Here is a 16150-nt window from a genome sequence, read left to right on the forward strand (position 1 = left end):
TGGGGCAGGAATAATTGTTTACATTTTACTATGGGAGTACCTTGATGTTGTCATTTAATCTCATTGCAGAGCTCTAATGGGCTATTTGAGACAACACAGCAAGGACAAAATTTAAAATGGAAAACAGAATGGAGAATAAAATTTCCATCTTGAGCACAGAATGGCCTTGGATTTATCAAATATGTATTCCGGGTCAGTTCATAGCCTTCAGGGGGCAATCCCCACCTTGCCCATTAGCAGTTCCTGAAGGACACCCACAGAACAGTTCTTGGTGTAGAGCCTGTGGAGGGTAGGAGCAGGACTCTCCTGAGGAGTCTGTCTCTTGAGGGATATAGACCATAAGGTAATGGTTAAGCCAAGTGGGTTTTTAAAAAACCAAATAAAAACAAAACTAATTAGCTGGAATATATTTTCCCTTCTCAGTGTTTCTTTTTTTTTTCCTGAAGACTGGTTATCACTCTGTCACCCAGGCTAGAGTGCAGTGGCATAATCATAATCTGTAGCCTCTAACTCCTAGACTCAAGAGATCCTCCCACCTCAACCCCTTAAGTAGCTGAGACTACAGATATGCATCACTACACCCAGACAATTTTTTGTAGAGACAGGATCTCGCTGTTTACCTGAGCTGGTCTTAAACTTCTGCCTCAGCCTCCCAAAATGCTGGGATTATAGGTGTGAAACACTGCACCTGATCTCCAGTGTTTCTTTTAATGGTGAGTGACTTCAATTAATTGAATGATCTTGGCTTCAATCCCTTCCTCACCCTGCCCCAGGGAAAATGAAGTGACTTGCCTGCTATCTAAAGTTTGGAAGCATAACTATGCTTAAATAATCTGTTGTCTTGTTCTTGGAGCTAGCTTCCCACAGGAAGTGGGAGGTCTTTGTTTCTCCAGGATCTAAGAATAACCTGGGAAAGTCTCCAACCCAGGAGAACATTGTCTGTGATTGTCTAGGTAAGTCTGTCTAATTCTGGGGTTTTCTTTGCAGGCCCTTTTGACTCTTGTACTAGCCATGGACCCTAATATAACCTTTATCAGACATAAAGATGATATTTTGGTCTCCAGATGCTTTATTCCCAGTCTGATCGTTCAGTATTTTTTTCAGAACTCAGAGAGGGATGAAGGGTACTTATTTTGGGGGTCCTCTAAAAATATAAAAATTGTAAAATATTATTTTATTATGGTACTATATTCTACTTGCTAGTATTTTATATAGGATTTTATACTGATATTTTAAAGTAAGATATATTTGTGGCTTTCTTTTAGGATTTTTGTTACCAATATCATACTAGCTTCATGTAAAGGATTTAGAAGTTTCTCTTCTTCTATATTCTATGCTTTGGAAAAGTTTAAATAATGTTGGGACTATCAGCAATTTATGTTTTCTTAAAAATCACCCTTTTAATTCAGGTACTGAAATTTATTTGCTTAGAGTTGAGCAAAGTAGTTGCTTTTGGATTTTTCAATTTTTTAATATATTTGTGGTTATTTTATTAGCATTTCAACTTTTGTGCTTTTGTGATATCGCCTATTTCCCCGCTTGTTAAGTAATGGTTTATGTTTGCATATTTTTAAGATTTTCAGTAGAAGCAGTTTTTGAATTTACATATTAATTCTATAAGCTTCTCTTGTTAAATTTAATACTGATTTTTAAAAAATTTATGATTCTTCTTTTCACCTTTCCTTGGGATTTTTTTTCTAACTTGAGTCCTGTTTGTAAATATAAATCTTTCAGCTGTGAATTTTCCTCTGAGCTTTGCTTTGATTATATCCCATTTTCTGATGTACTGGCAAGTAAACAGTCATTTGATAAGCAAGCACATTTATTCAGTTGAGTGATCATTCTCCTGTTGAGATAATTGGGTGATCTGTCCTTTGGATAAATATGTTTTCAGAAAGTCTCTTAAACAATAAGATTACTCCTAATAATTTTCTGCCCTTCCCAGTGAGACATTGTATTTTGTGCACCATTGACATCAAGCTTGGGTTTGTGGCTTGTCATAGACAATGGAATGTTAACAGATGGTCCATTGTGGGATTCTACCATTATGGAATTCTGCCATTCCTCTTTTCGCTCCCAAGATAAGATCAGCACGTCCCAGATTGTGGTATTCCTTTGTCTTGTGTCCCAGAATGAAGAAGATGTGGAGTAAAGGTGCAGCCAACCTGGGAAGGACATGTAATGGGAGCAAGAAATAAATCTTTGTTGTAAATTGTTGAGACTTTGGGATTTTTTTTTATTGCAGCAAAAGCTAACAAAAGTTCTTAATACAAGACATGTCAAATATATATGTATATATATTTTGTATATACCTTTAAATATTGTATTATATATAACATATAATATTAATCTACATCTAAATACGATATAGTAACATCTTTTGAACAATAATGTTTCAGTACTTTTTCTGCAACTTGAAACACAATTTTTGCTGTTTAAATTATTACTATAAAAATTTATAGCTGTGTCTTTGCTTTTATGATGCATTTTGCAGACAGTCATGATTCGTTTGATGCCAAGATTTTGGTCAAAAAAGTTTCCCTATTACAGCTCTGTTTTTCTGAGGAAATCCCATTGCTCTATGCCCATCAGCTTTGGGACATAGTTCTAGAAATACATTAATATAAAAAAAGACATTTTTTTTCTTGTTTGCAATATTCAAGTTCTGATGATATCAGTCCTTATAACAGTTAAAAATAACTGATAGGATAGGCACGGTGGCTCACGCCTGTAATCCCAGCAATTTGGGAGGCCAAGGTGGGCGGATCACAAGGTCAAGAGATTGAGACCATCTTGACGAACATTGGTGAAACCCCATCTCTACTAAAAATACAAAAATTAGCTGGGTGTAGTGGTGCATGCCTGTAGTCTCAGCTACTAGGGAGGCTGAGGCATGAGGATTGCCCAAGAAGTGGAGATTGCAATGAGCTGAGATCCTGCCACTGCACTCCAGCCTGGCGACAGAGTGAGACACTGTCTTAAAATAAAACAAAATAAAATAAAATAATCCGATAAGCAGAATGACATCATATATCTTTATAAATGTCTCTTTAAAAATAACAAATATTTTGAGGATATGGAGAAAAGGAAAGGCTTTATACCCTGTTCATGGGAATTAAAATTAGTGCAGCTTCTATGGAAAGTAATATGGAGATTTCCTAAAAATTAAAAATAGAACTGCCATTCAACCCAGCAATCTCACTACTAGGCTTCTCTTCCCAAAGGAAAAGGAGTCAATATATCAAAAAGATACCTGCGCTCATATGTTTTTTGAAACACCATACAAAATAGCCAAGATATGGAATCAACATAAGTGACCATTAACAGATGAATAAAGAAAATGTGATATTTATACACAATGGAATACTATGCAATCATAAAAATGAAATCATGTTATTTGCAGCAACACTGATGAAATTGGGTTTCATTAGCATAAGTGAAACAAGCCAGACATAGAAAGACAAATATCACATATTCTCAGTCATAATTGGGTGCTAAAAATTTGTTCACATGGTTGTAAAGACTAGAATGATAGATAATGGAGACTTGGAAGAATCAGGAGGTGAGAAGGGGGAGGATGATGAAGAGTTGGTTAATGGACATAAGGTATGTTATTTGGGCGATGAATACCCTAAAAGCACTGACTTGACCACTACACAATTTATGCATTTATAAAGTTGCACATATACCCCATACATTTGTACAAATACAAAGGAAAAGAAAAATGAGTGTTGTTTCAGCATCATTGATCATTAGAGAAATGCAAATCAAAGCTACCATGATTTACCTCTACCTAAGCTATTACTGTTTTACTTAAAAAACTACAATGAGGCTCCTTCCTTGCCTAACACAGCCATGGCTTGTGGTCCCAAGAAGCATCTGAAGCAGGTGGCAACTCCAAAGCATTGGATGCTGGATAAATTGACCGGTGTGTTTGCTCCTCGTCCATCCACCGGTCCTCACAAGTTGAGAGAGTGTCTCCCCCTCATCATTTTCCTAAGGAACAGACTTAAGTATGCCCTGAAAGGAGATGAAGTAAAGAAGATTTGCATGGCAGCGGTTCATTAAGATCGATGACAAGGTCCGAACTGATATAACCTACCCCGCTGGTTTCATGGATGTCATCAGCATTGACAAGATGGGAGAGAATTTCCATCTGATCTATGACACCAAGGGTCGCTTTGCTCTACATCGTGTTACACCTGAGGAGGCCAAGTACAAATTGTGCAAAGTACAAAAAATCTTTGTGGGCACAAAAGGAATCCCTCATCTGGTGACTTACGATGCTCGCACCATCCACTACCCTGATCCCCTCATCAAGGTGAATGATACCATTCAGATTGATTTGAAGACTGGCAAGATTACTGATTTCATCAAGTTTGACACTGGTAACTTGTGTATGGTGACTGGGGGTGCTAACCTGGGAAGAATTGGTGTGATTACCAACAGAGAGAGGCACCCTGGATCTTTCGATGTGGTTCATGTGAAAGATGCCAATGGCAACAGCTTTGCCACTCGACTTTCCAATATTTTTGTTATTGGCAAGGGCAACAAACCATGGATTTCTCTTCCCTGAGGAAAGGGTATCCACCTCACCATTGCTGAAGAGAGAGACAAAAGACTGGCAGCCAAACAGAGCAATGGGTGAAATGGTCCCTGGGTGATATATTAGATCTTTATGCGTAATTAAAAATCATGTGGCATGAAAAAAAAAAACTACAATGAGGTAGCATTTCAACCCAGTTAAAATGAATCTTATCTAAAAGATAAATAATAACAGTACTGGCAAGGATGTGGAGAAAAGGAAACCCTCATACAGTCTTGGTGGGAATGTAAATAAATTGGTGCCAACACTACAGAGAATAGTTTGGAGGTTCCTCAAAAAACTAAAAATAGAACTACCATATAATCCAGCAATCCCAATGCTAAATATATACCTCAAAGAAAGGAAATCAGTGTATTGAAGAGATATCTACACTCCCATGTTTATTTATGCATTATTCACAATAGCCAATATTTGGAAGCAACCTAAGTGTCCATCTAGAGACAACTGGATAAAGAAAATGTGGTACCATATACATGATGGAGTACTATTCAGACATACAAAGAATGAGATCCTGTCATTTGCAACAATATGGATGGAACTGGAGGCTATTATCCTAAGTGAAATAAACCAGGCACAAGAAGACAAACTTTGCATGTTCTTACTTATTTGTGGGAGCTAAAAATTAAAATAATTGAACTTACAGAGTTAGAGAGTAAAAGGATGGTTACGAGAGTCTGAGAAAGGTAGTAGGTAGTGGATGGGGGAGGGAGGAAGAAGGATGGTAAATGAGTACAAAAATATAAATAGATAGAATAAATAAGATCTAGTATTTGATAGCATAACAGGGTGCCTACAGTCAAAAATAATTTATTGTACACTTAAAAATAACTAAAAGAGTATACTTGGATTGCTTGTAACACAGAAATGATTAGCGCTTATGGTGATGGACCTCACCATGATATGATTATTACACATTATATGCCTGTATCAAAATATCTCATGTACCCCATAAATATGTACACCTACTATATGCCCAAAGAAGTCAAAGATAAATAATTTTTTAAAATAAAATAATTTTTAAAAATAAAAATTTCTACCAAGATTTTTTTTTAAGTGTTTCTTACAGAAGAGAAAGATAGTTTCTGGGAACTAACAGATACACAAACAGTATGAGATATGAAGATAATTTTTAAAATTCTTCTAAATAGGGGGAAACAATTTAACTTTTTCTTGAAAACATAGTTAAGAAGTTAGATTACAAAGTGAATCTTATATTTTTTAATCAAAGATTGACTTGTGCCTTTGATTTAACAAGTACTTATGTAATGTTTTGTTTTCACGTATCTCATAGATAGATCTAAGCAAAAATATATCGAATGCCAAAACTATTTGAAAAGAATGTTTTTTGGTTTAATGCCCCCTGCATTACATTGCCATTATGGGGAAACTGGCATAAGCGAAAATTTGGTGAATGTTCTAATTTTGTTCTTATGAACCCCAATTCTCTGTTAGTACAAATCTGAGATTTGTTCCTAATCTCTGAGCAATCAAATATGCCTAGGAAAAAATAATCTATAGGGGAACTGCAACTATGGATCATATGATTTGCATTATTAGTACTTTCCGTGCAATAATTCTACACATTGTTACCATTAGCAACACTATTTCAATCATGAGTATCACAAAGTTCAGAAGAAATCATTTCTGAGTTGTCTCTGTTAGACCATGATCAAGAGGAAAAAATACAAGACCAAATTTTCCTTTAGTGTTGTACCTGACATTTTAAATAGACTCATTTTCTGTGGTTTCATGTGACCTATTACATTTGTCACTGGATGGCAAGGAGGCCTGTCTCTCATTAGCACTTCCGGTAGTACTTGAGAAAAATATCTCGTAAGAAAAAAGATTCCATTTCCTTCCCCCCTGGATTTGGAGGCACTTGATTTTTGGAGAATTTCAGTGAATATCATCTCTAATTTTAGTTGGATACTCCTCACCATATGAGGTTACAAGATATAACTAACACACTATATGTTTCTCTTTGATCCTAAAAATGGCTTCTGATTAAAAAATTGGCTCTCCATTATGTTATGGGTGAGATAGGATTTAAGTGTGTGTGGGCGGGCAGGGGTAGAGGACTGATCTATAAAAGACAAAACAAAAGAATAGATCAGCGTTAAATTGTTAATTTTTAAAATCCATCTCTAAATCTTTTCCCTTTTTTCTGCTTATTCAAGCCCCAATGTTTACTCTAAGACCTCTGCAGATTTGGAGTGTGTCTAAACTGGATTTGTTTGGGGTGTGTGTGTGGGTGTCTGTGTGTGTGTGTGTGTGTGTGTGTGTGTGTGTGTTCTCCTTGCAAGGGAGTTCCAGTTATTTGCCTTGCTCCTCCTTCCTTTTTCTCTCACCACCAGAGATGTTCTTAGCATCTGTTAGTGACTCTGTACTGGGATGATCCATTTGGGATTAGACACTTGCATCACTCACTGATAGCTATATCCTAGAGTAGGTGGTGAAATATCTTTTAGTTGAAAAGTCAGATGGTGTCACTCTCATGCTGAAAATTGCTAATCAACTCCCTCTTATCGGCAAGATGAAACCCACACTTCTGTCTCCAGTTTATGAGGTCTTCATCATCTGGTTCTAATCTCCCTTTATGGTCTATCTCCCTCCTCCAAGAGTCTAAACAACCTAGAGTTTCCCTACAAGCTACAATCTGACGTCTCTGTCTTTACCACACTCTATTTGTGTGGCCAGGAATGTTCTTTGCGAACTGAGGAGGTGAATTAGTTCCTTAAAGCTCAAATGTTCCCTTTTCAGTGAGTCCTTTTCTGTCTGTCCCAGGTACCCTCCTGTGTTCTCACTGTACTTCGTATACACTTGCTGAGGCAGAGATGGCAAATTGACAGACAATCCAACATCCATTCCCTCCTCTTTCCCCACTAAAAGATTCCTGATACTATCTAGAGTGCCAGTGTGCCCAATTTCCAACCTTCTTGTGTCTAAGCAACCAAGTTCTGGCCAACAAAATACAAATAGATGCTGAATGGGACTTCTGAGAAATCTCAAAGGAGGGCAGATACCTGGTCCTGGCTCTTTTTGTCTTTATGCCTCCCCTTTTCTCACACTGCCTGGAATGTGAATGTGTTGGCTGGAGCTCCACCATCCATATTGGACTGTGGGGCTTCCTTGAGAATGAATACTATGCATTACAGATGGTAGAGCAGAAAGATAAATCCCAAGACTGACACTAACACTATGAAGCTGCCATACCAGTCTTGGACTATGTACCTCTGAATTTCTTTTACTTGAGGGATAGAGGTTTATTAATTTTGTTTATCCTACCCTTATTTTGGTTTTCTCTTACATATTCCAACTCTAATCTTGGTTAATACATCTGAATTATAGCAATTACCAAAGTGTATAATATTGGTCCATTTTTGTTTTTTAAGAGAGGCTCTGGCCCTGCTGCCCAGGCTGGAGTGCAGTGTCAGGATCTTGGCTTACTGCAACCTCTACCTCCTGGGCTGAAGCCATCTTCCCATCTTAGTCTTCCAAGTAGCTGGGACTATAGGCACACACCATCATGCCCAGTTAATTTTTGTATTTTGGTGGGGAGGGGGCGTAGATACAGGGTTTTGCTAGGTTGCCCAGGCTGTTTTCAAACTTTTGGGCTCAATTGATCTGCCTGCCTCAGTCTCTCAAAGTGCTGGGATTACAGATGTGAGCCGCTGTGGTCATAGGTACATTTTCTTATATATATTTCCTATTGCATTATTTCATTACAAGAGTGCTGGGGTTACCGTGTTTTGTTCTAATATATGGCTATCATGCTGATTCCTGCTAGGGCATGACTCTTGAACTGGTGGTAGGGGAGTGGGGAAGTGAGGACAGGCTCTTCCAAAAGGCCATTCTTGGTGTCTTTCATCTCTAGAAGAGGCAAAGTCTTCAGATAGGACCAGAACACTGTAAGGTGGGCCTCAGTTGATTGGGCCTTTCTCACTCTCTCTCAACCTGAGTTTTGACTAGTCTGTGTTTCCCTAAGAACACTTTCAGGGGAGACATGTTCAAGCATGCCTTTTTATCCCTAGAGGCAGATAGAGGCCTAATCTGAGTGGGATCACTATGGTGAATCACAGAGTAAGGATAAGTCATAGCTTATAAGTCAGTTTATTCTAGGTGTGTACAACCTACTCTGTGTATTTCCATTCTAAAAATTTCAACTTTATCAAAGTGCTGGTTGGGAGAGCCAAGGCAAGGGCTCGTGTTCACCTTGGGTGTGAGCATATTCAGAATTCTTCTGAAGTCAGCATAAGGGTAGCAGTGGGAATCAACCAGGGACCACAAGAGTAAGGGGAACTCAAGAGGAAAGGATAAGTCAAAGGCCAGTAACCCCTTGTACCAAGAGTGCCTGCGTCCAGCACAAGATCCCCCATTAATGAATGCTAACTTTCCCTTCAATCATGAACATGTGTGATCATTCTGAAAGAACATGTAGAAGTCATTTGGTCCAACCCTCTCATTTTACAAATGAGAAGCTGAGATCCATTGAGTTTACATGAACTTGCCTGTATTAGTCGCAGAACAAAATCAATTTTCAATGAAATAAAGTAAATTTTAAAACTTAGGCATTTGTGCATTGTTTTGGAGAAGAAATTATTTTTTTAAAATCAAATTTACAAGGGCATCCATTATTTATAGCTGCAAATAGTAACTATGGCTGGGACTGGCAGTTTTCATCACAATTTCGTCTATTTTTCCAAGCTCTTGAGGATGAAATTCCAACAGGAAAGCCCCCAGTTCCACCTACCAACCAGTTTTCTCCTAAAGGAAAGTACCCTTTGTTCTCCTTCCTCCTTTGATGTTCACCTTGCTTGTACTTAAGGCTCTGAAGGAAAAATGCTTTTACTAAAGTAGATGCTTAGTTCAGAGGCATATGCCTCTGATCCAACCTGCATAAAGATGAAAGTTTGTTTTCATTGCCATTGCTTGCATTGAAAGGCCTGGTGTTCTTTCCTCGGTTCTGATATTTTTACTTGTTCTTCACAAGTATTTTCTCAGTTCAAACTAACAATTTGAACTTGGATGCTAGTTCAGCTACTATGATTTCTGACCTATGTTGACTCTGAATATTATGTTTATTTCCAGAGTGAGTTTCTAAACTTCATTATTTGATATTCTATGCATAACATTTTCTTCATTCAGAGTAATTAACCAACTTAATAAAATTTCAAAATGTTAACATCATTGGTGAGTGACTGAGTGAGTGAATGAATGAACAACATCTTTAAAAATAAGTGTTTGCTCTAAATGTAGCTGCTGATGGAGGCCACTAAGTTGCCACTCATCTTGACTGTGTTAGTGGTGTCTCAAATCTGCTCCATGCTTTTGACATTACATGTGAAACATGATGCTTTTGAAATACTGGGGAATCCAGTTTTGTTTCTGGTGTGTTCTTATGGCCCTGTCTACCCAGTGAAGCAGGCATTCCACATTCCCTGCAGCAAAGGAGAAAAGATAGAACAAAACAGAAAGAAGACAATCCTTGTTTTGTGTCTGAAAACTCTAAATCTTGGTGAAAAAGGAGGAAATCAAATTACTAGATTATGGATTTGGACGACAATATGGTAGGAGAGAAACTTAGGAAAGTTCCTTGGGCTGGGAGGGCTGACAGAGAATGGGAGAAGATCCAGTTAACTAGGGAGGAGCGTGGTGGAACTGGAATGGATCATGGGGAAAGAAAGAGATGGCATTGGAGAGCATTTGGTGTCCCACTTGAGTAAGCAGCCAAGATACTCACTACCCATGAGTCATAAAGGAGTTAAGTCAGTGTGCCCAGGTGTCTGCTCTCCCTTGGAGTATTCCCTGGGTTAAAGAGCTATGCTAAGTTTTTTGGGTTTAGCTGCCTAATGAGAAGTTTCCTGGGCAGTGGTCAGCATGCCAGCTATGTCCCTCAGCAGGAGTACTACTGACATTCTTCAGAGCTTTTGATTGGCTTCTACCAAATCTACTCTGTATGGGTCAACTTCTCACTTGATCTCTTAAGACAGCCACAATCCCTCTGAAGTGGAAGCAGCATCCTGATCTGGAAGTCTGGTGGTGAGTGTGAGCCAGACTTATGACCTTAGGTTTAGGTTGAATGGGACACAATCAGCTCAAAAATCTCCACCACATCTTGGGCTGTGGTAAAGCACGTCTTGGTGGTCTGACTGTATTGGGAAGTTGTTATGGAGTTGCAAATAGGAATCAGAGTTATTGTTTTCAGTGACAGAAAGGTCCTAGAATCAAGGAGTTGAACATGAAGCTGCCATAAGTTGGTGAGGGTTCATCTGTGCCCATCCATGGCACTTTAGTTGGGCATCAGTTTTTTTCAGCTTTAACTCTTCTCCCTTTTACCCATTTTGTAGCCATGGCCCATCCAACTAGAGACCACTCCTGCTTACCTTTCCCCCTAAGTAAAGTTCCCCGTTGGGATCCTCATAAAAATGATCCAAGACATGGAAATGGGCAAAAGAGATTGATGTACATCCTTTCAGTGGAGGTCTGGGTGTTGTCACATGTACACTAGGGGAATGGTCTGATTGTAAACAGGTGTGTTCCTTTAACTGCTTTTTCATCAACTTTCTGTGAGAGCAGAAGTTAACACATAAGTAGAAGTTAATGCATGTGATCACTGTCCATAGCAATGCAAATTAATTTTGTTTGGTAGAGATAAAATTGATTTCTGTATTGTGGAAAAGGGAATACCTTATTGAGCTTTAGAATATTAATCAGTTTTATATCTATTAGAAAATTGATTTCAGCATTCTAAAGGTATTTCAGCTATATGAATTCCATATACACATATATATGGAAAATGTTGTAAAATTTTTTATTGCTCTATATGGTCATAACATTAGATGTAAACACAGAGGAATTTGGTTGATTGCCACATGCACTAATTTTTTTAAATCATAGGACTTTTCTGTTCAAATGGCTTTTACCCCTTTTGGCTTAGTATTATGGGACAAGGTGTACTTGTAAATCTAACTAAGTAATTTGCCCAGATTCATGTGTACAGAGAGGCTGGACATTAGCAAATGTTGATGAAACTAGCATTATGAGAGTAGACTAAATATATCTTCCTTTTTCTAATGATTATGCCTGAGCTGGGTCCTATAAACCACATTAGACTTTTTTGTTAATATGGAATAAGGCAAGGGCCACCCAGTATAAAAAAGTAGTGTAAGAAAAGTATTGGAGGTTATGAGCATTGTAATGATCAAAAGTGAAGGAACACTTTACTGCTTGGGCAGAAAATTCTAAGGAAGAGAGGTGGAAGATAAGACTGGATGAGTTAAATGAAGGCCTTTGAAATTTGTCCTACAGGAAATTGAGAAGATATTGATAATTCTGGAGTAAGAATTTAAACATACATGGCTTAAGAAGAATACTATGACAGTAATGTGTCAAAAGGATTGGATTTGGAGGTGGTTGGCTAGGGCAGGGGAGCAAATTAAAGATATTCTTGGAAAGTGAGAAAAGGATAAAGGAGGTTTTTCAAAGGTTTAGTGATCTATGGAACAGAAAATGAAAAAGAATGTGATATTAAAGATGACTTCAAAAGTTTAACCTTAGGTGGTCAAGTGTGGTGGCTTACGTCCGTAATCCCAGCAATTTGGGAGGCCAAGGTGGGAAGATCACTTGAGGTTGGGAGTTCAAGACCAGCCTGGCCAACATGTGAAACCCCATCTTTACTAAAAATACAAAAATTGGCCAGGTGTGGTGGTGAGCACTTGTAATCCTAGATGCTTGGGAGGCTGAGGCAGGAGAATCGCTTGAACCCGGGAGGCAGAGGTTGCAGTGAGCCGAGATCGTACCGCAGCACTAAGTAAGTTAGACCTTAGGAGTTTGGAACAATGGATGTGTGATGTTGATGAAAGTCAGGAGAGACTAAATTTCTGTTTTCTGAGTAGATCTGACAGTATAATCTTTTATATCATAGGTTTGTCTTTCTTTGTTTTTTAATTTTTGAGGCATTTTCCCAGTTTCTCTCGTTTGGTAGTCACAGCAATCTGTGAGGAAGGCATGGCAATTGTCATTTTACAACTGTCATTCTTACGGTTGAAGAAGCTGTAAGAAGGGATGGTAAGTAACAAAATAATTTATTCAAACTTCAGGAAAATGACCCAACTTAGACTGATTTGGTCTTTGATCAAAGAAGTGGATAAAATAATGAAATAATATACAAGTACCATAGGAATTTAGGATAATGAGTGAGTGCTCAGAGAAAAAAGTGAGAGGATTTCAGACGGAAGGTGTTTAATAAGAGGTGGGGCCTTGTGGATATGGTCAATACTCTTCTGCATGTGAGATATGTCTACCGTGGACATGAACCAATCAGACATTCAGGGTCCAGGTGTCTGGAATATGACTTTGTAGTGTTAATCCAAATTGAAAGTCGAGTCCTACATGATCTCATTCTTATTTATGGCTGCATAGTATTCCATGGTGTGTATATACCACATTTTCTTTATAGAGTCTATAATCGATGGGCATTTAGGTTGTTTCTATGTCTTTGCTATTGTGACTAGTGCTGTGATGAATACGTGCCTGCATGTGTCTTTGTGGTAGAATGATTTATATTCCTTTGGGTTCACACATCAGAATGGAATTGCTGTATCAAATGGTAATTCTAAGTTCTTTGAGAAATAGCCAAACTGCTTTCCACAATGGCTGAATTAATTTACATTTTCACCAGCAGTGCAGAAGTGTTCCCTTTTCTCCACAACCTCGACAGCATCTGTTATTTTTTGACTTTTTAATAATAGCCATTCTGACTGGTTTGAGATGGTATCTTATTGTGGTTTTGATTTGCATTTCTCTAATGATTAATATCGTTAAGCATTTTTTCCATATGCTTGTTGGCCACTTGAGTGTCTTCTTTTGAAAACTGTCTGCCACGTTCTTTGCCCACTTTTTAATAAGGTTGTTTGGTTTTGGCTTGTAAATTTAAGGTCCTTATAGATTCTAGATATTAGACCTTTAGTCAGACACATAGTTTGCAAATATTCTCCCCATTCTGTTAGGTTGTCTGTTTATTCTGTTGATAGTTTCTTTTGCTGTGCAGAAGCTCTCCAGTTTAGTTAGGTTCTATTTGTCAATTTTTGTTTTTGTCACGATTGCTTTGGTGTCTTTATCATGAAGTCTTTGCCAGGAATTTTCCAAGCTATGTTCTAGGGTTTTAATAGTTTTTAATTTTAGATTTAGGTCTTTAATCCATCTTGAGTCAATTTTTGTATCTGGTGTAGATAACGGGTCCAGCTTCAATCTTCTGCATATGGCTAGCCAGTTAACCCAGCTCCATTTACTGAATAGGGAGTCCTTTCCCCTTGCCAAATTCTCCTCCATGTGGGAACTATCCCATTTTGTAGATCCACCAGCAAAGTACAAAACATCTTGTTTCCCACAGTCTTACCAACAGAGTATATTGTTACACTTTTGAATGTTCGCCAATCTATTGAGTAAGAAACGGTATCTCGGTATAGTTTTAATTTGCATTTCTCATACTATGAGTGAGGGCAAACATCCTTTCTTATGGTTTAAGTTCATTTTTTATATCTCTGTTTGTGAATTGTCTGTGTTGTGCTCATTTTTCTAAGACTTTTCAGTCTTTTTTTCTCTCAAATTTTGAATTTCTTTAGAGATATTAGTCCTTTATCTGTGATACTTGTTACAAATATTTTCTCCTACTTTTATTGCCTCTGGATTTCAGGTAATAGTTAGGAAACCTTTCCCTACACTAAGGTTAAAGTGAAACTCACCCATGTTTTCTTCTAGTACTTATGTGATTTTCTTTAGCTGACTTTGGCATTCACCTGATTCCCAAGGTGTTTTTGTTTTAGTTTTCCTCTGAAGATCCCTGACTTTTTTTTGTTAGTTCAGCTATTCATTTTGAAAAAGTCATGGGTGTTGATGAATGTGTTAATTACTTTGATTGTGGTAATTATTATACAACATATACATAAATCATTATGTTGTACAGCTTGGAAAGATTCAATCTTCGTTGATTAAATATTTTAAAATAAAAACTAAGTGAAATAAAACGAGCATAGAAATAGATAAAGCATTTTGTTTAGCTGTTTCAGTGGTATTTATAGGGGAATCATTCAGGGTATTGAGTCTGTCTTGGCGCTGGAAATATAAATAAGCTAATCTTTTCTCTGCAGCCCTTGAAGAAGATTAGTTTACTCATCCAATTCCTAAACCCATATTCTTACCGCAACACGTCAATCATTTTAGAAATACGCTTTCAGATCATCATACTATTTTATTTTAAAGCTATTGAAAATAAAAGTGACCATTACACGACAATAGGCAAACTACACTTAACTCACTACCTCTATTGCTAAAACCAGGTCCATTAAGTGGACAGGCTTATTCTTGAAGAGGTATGGATTAGCTGCCTTACAAATTTACTTATAACACCAGCAGGTTACTTTTCTCCCCTATCTTTTTTTTTTCTTGTTGATTTTTTGAGTGAACTATTATGTATAAAATTGGATTTATCAAAGAAAAAAGATTAAATTTTATGTTGTGAAATGGTGCATAACTTTTCTAAAAGATGCTTTCTGTATTTGCTTAAAATAAAATATAGATTTAGATTAAATACTTAAATATAGATTACTTAGATGAATCTATATTTTTTAAAGGAAGACTTTAAGCAAGAGCAAGTTTAATTTGAAAACATGGTACTTGAATCTTTATGTGACTAACAAAATATTAAGACAATTCAAATTTTTCTCAAGATATGAACCCAAACAGAAGTATGCTATTCATAATCAGCAATATTAGTTTAACAGAGAAATGAAATTCAAATACTCTTAATAATTAATTAAAATTTAAAATAGTTCTTATCAATGCACAAATGTACTTTAGTAGGAGGTTATTAACCACTATAAGGTACCCATACAGCTTTCTCCGTGCCTTAGACTTGATAAGGCATGATAGCTCATACTGTACACATGGCTTTTTTATAGTCAAAAAGTGCCAGAATTTCACATAGTAGCATTTCCATTTGTCAACAATGTTATAGATGAAAATGAAACTCAGATTTTTGGAAAATCCCTCTTTCTAGTCCCATATCTGTTCCTGGACTTGATCTAGTGCAGTTGTTATTTCTGGTACTTGGAGCTCTTGAAGTCAATTTCACAGACATTGAACTGAGCAGGTCTATACATAAGTCTAAAGATTTTATGCAGGCTGTATCCAAGGAAACCTTAGTTTTCTATCAGTTGGTTTTGGGTTCCCTTCCCTCCAAACTGCACTGTAAATTCTCTTATCTTCTAGATTTGGTAAAGTGTTTTAGATGAACTGTTGGTTAAAAGAGACAGCTGATAGCTTACCAGATAAAACATAATCTCCACTGCCAAAGATACATTTTGAAAATCATTGTAATTTTTAATAATTAAGTGAGAAACTCTGAAAACATATCTTTGCTTAAAAATTTTTTCCCACAAAATCTTCCTAAAATTCACATTCTATAAGGTGTACTCCTCCTTAATTTCCTAGTTTCTAGCTACTTCCAAGGGTCTCTGTAGCTGGAACTTTGCAGAGTGTTTGCTT

General features: G+C 37.2%; 1 pseudogene; it reads left to right on the forward strand.

Moving 5' to 3' along the window:
* The first annotated feature begins 2628 nt into the window (after positions 1-2628).
* LOC135269716 (small ribosomal subunit protein eS4, X isoform-like) lies at positions 2629-5619 on the forward strand (annotated as a pseudogene).
* Positions 5620-16150: the final 10531 nt, after the last annotated feature.

Source organism: Aotus nancymaae, unplaced genomic scaffold (genome assembly GCF_030222135.1).
Source record: "Aotus nancymaae isolate 86718 unplaced genomic scaffold, 86718_ANA_hifiasm-v0.15.2.pri h1tg000057l, whole genome shotgun sequence".
NCBI classification, from domain to species: Eukaryota; Metazoa; Chordata; class Mammalia; order Primates; family Aotidae; genus Aotus; species Aotus nancymaae.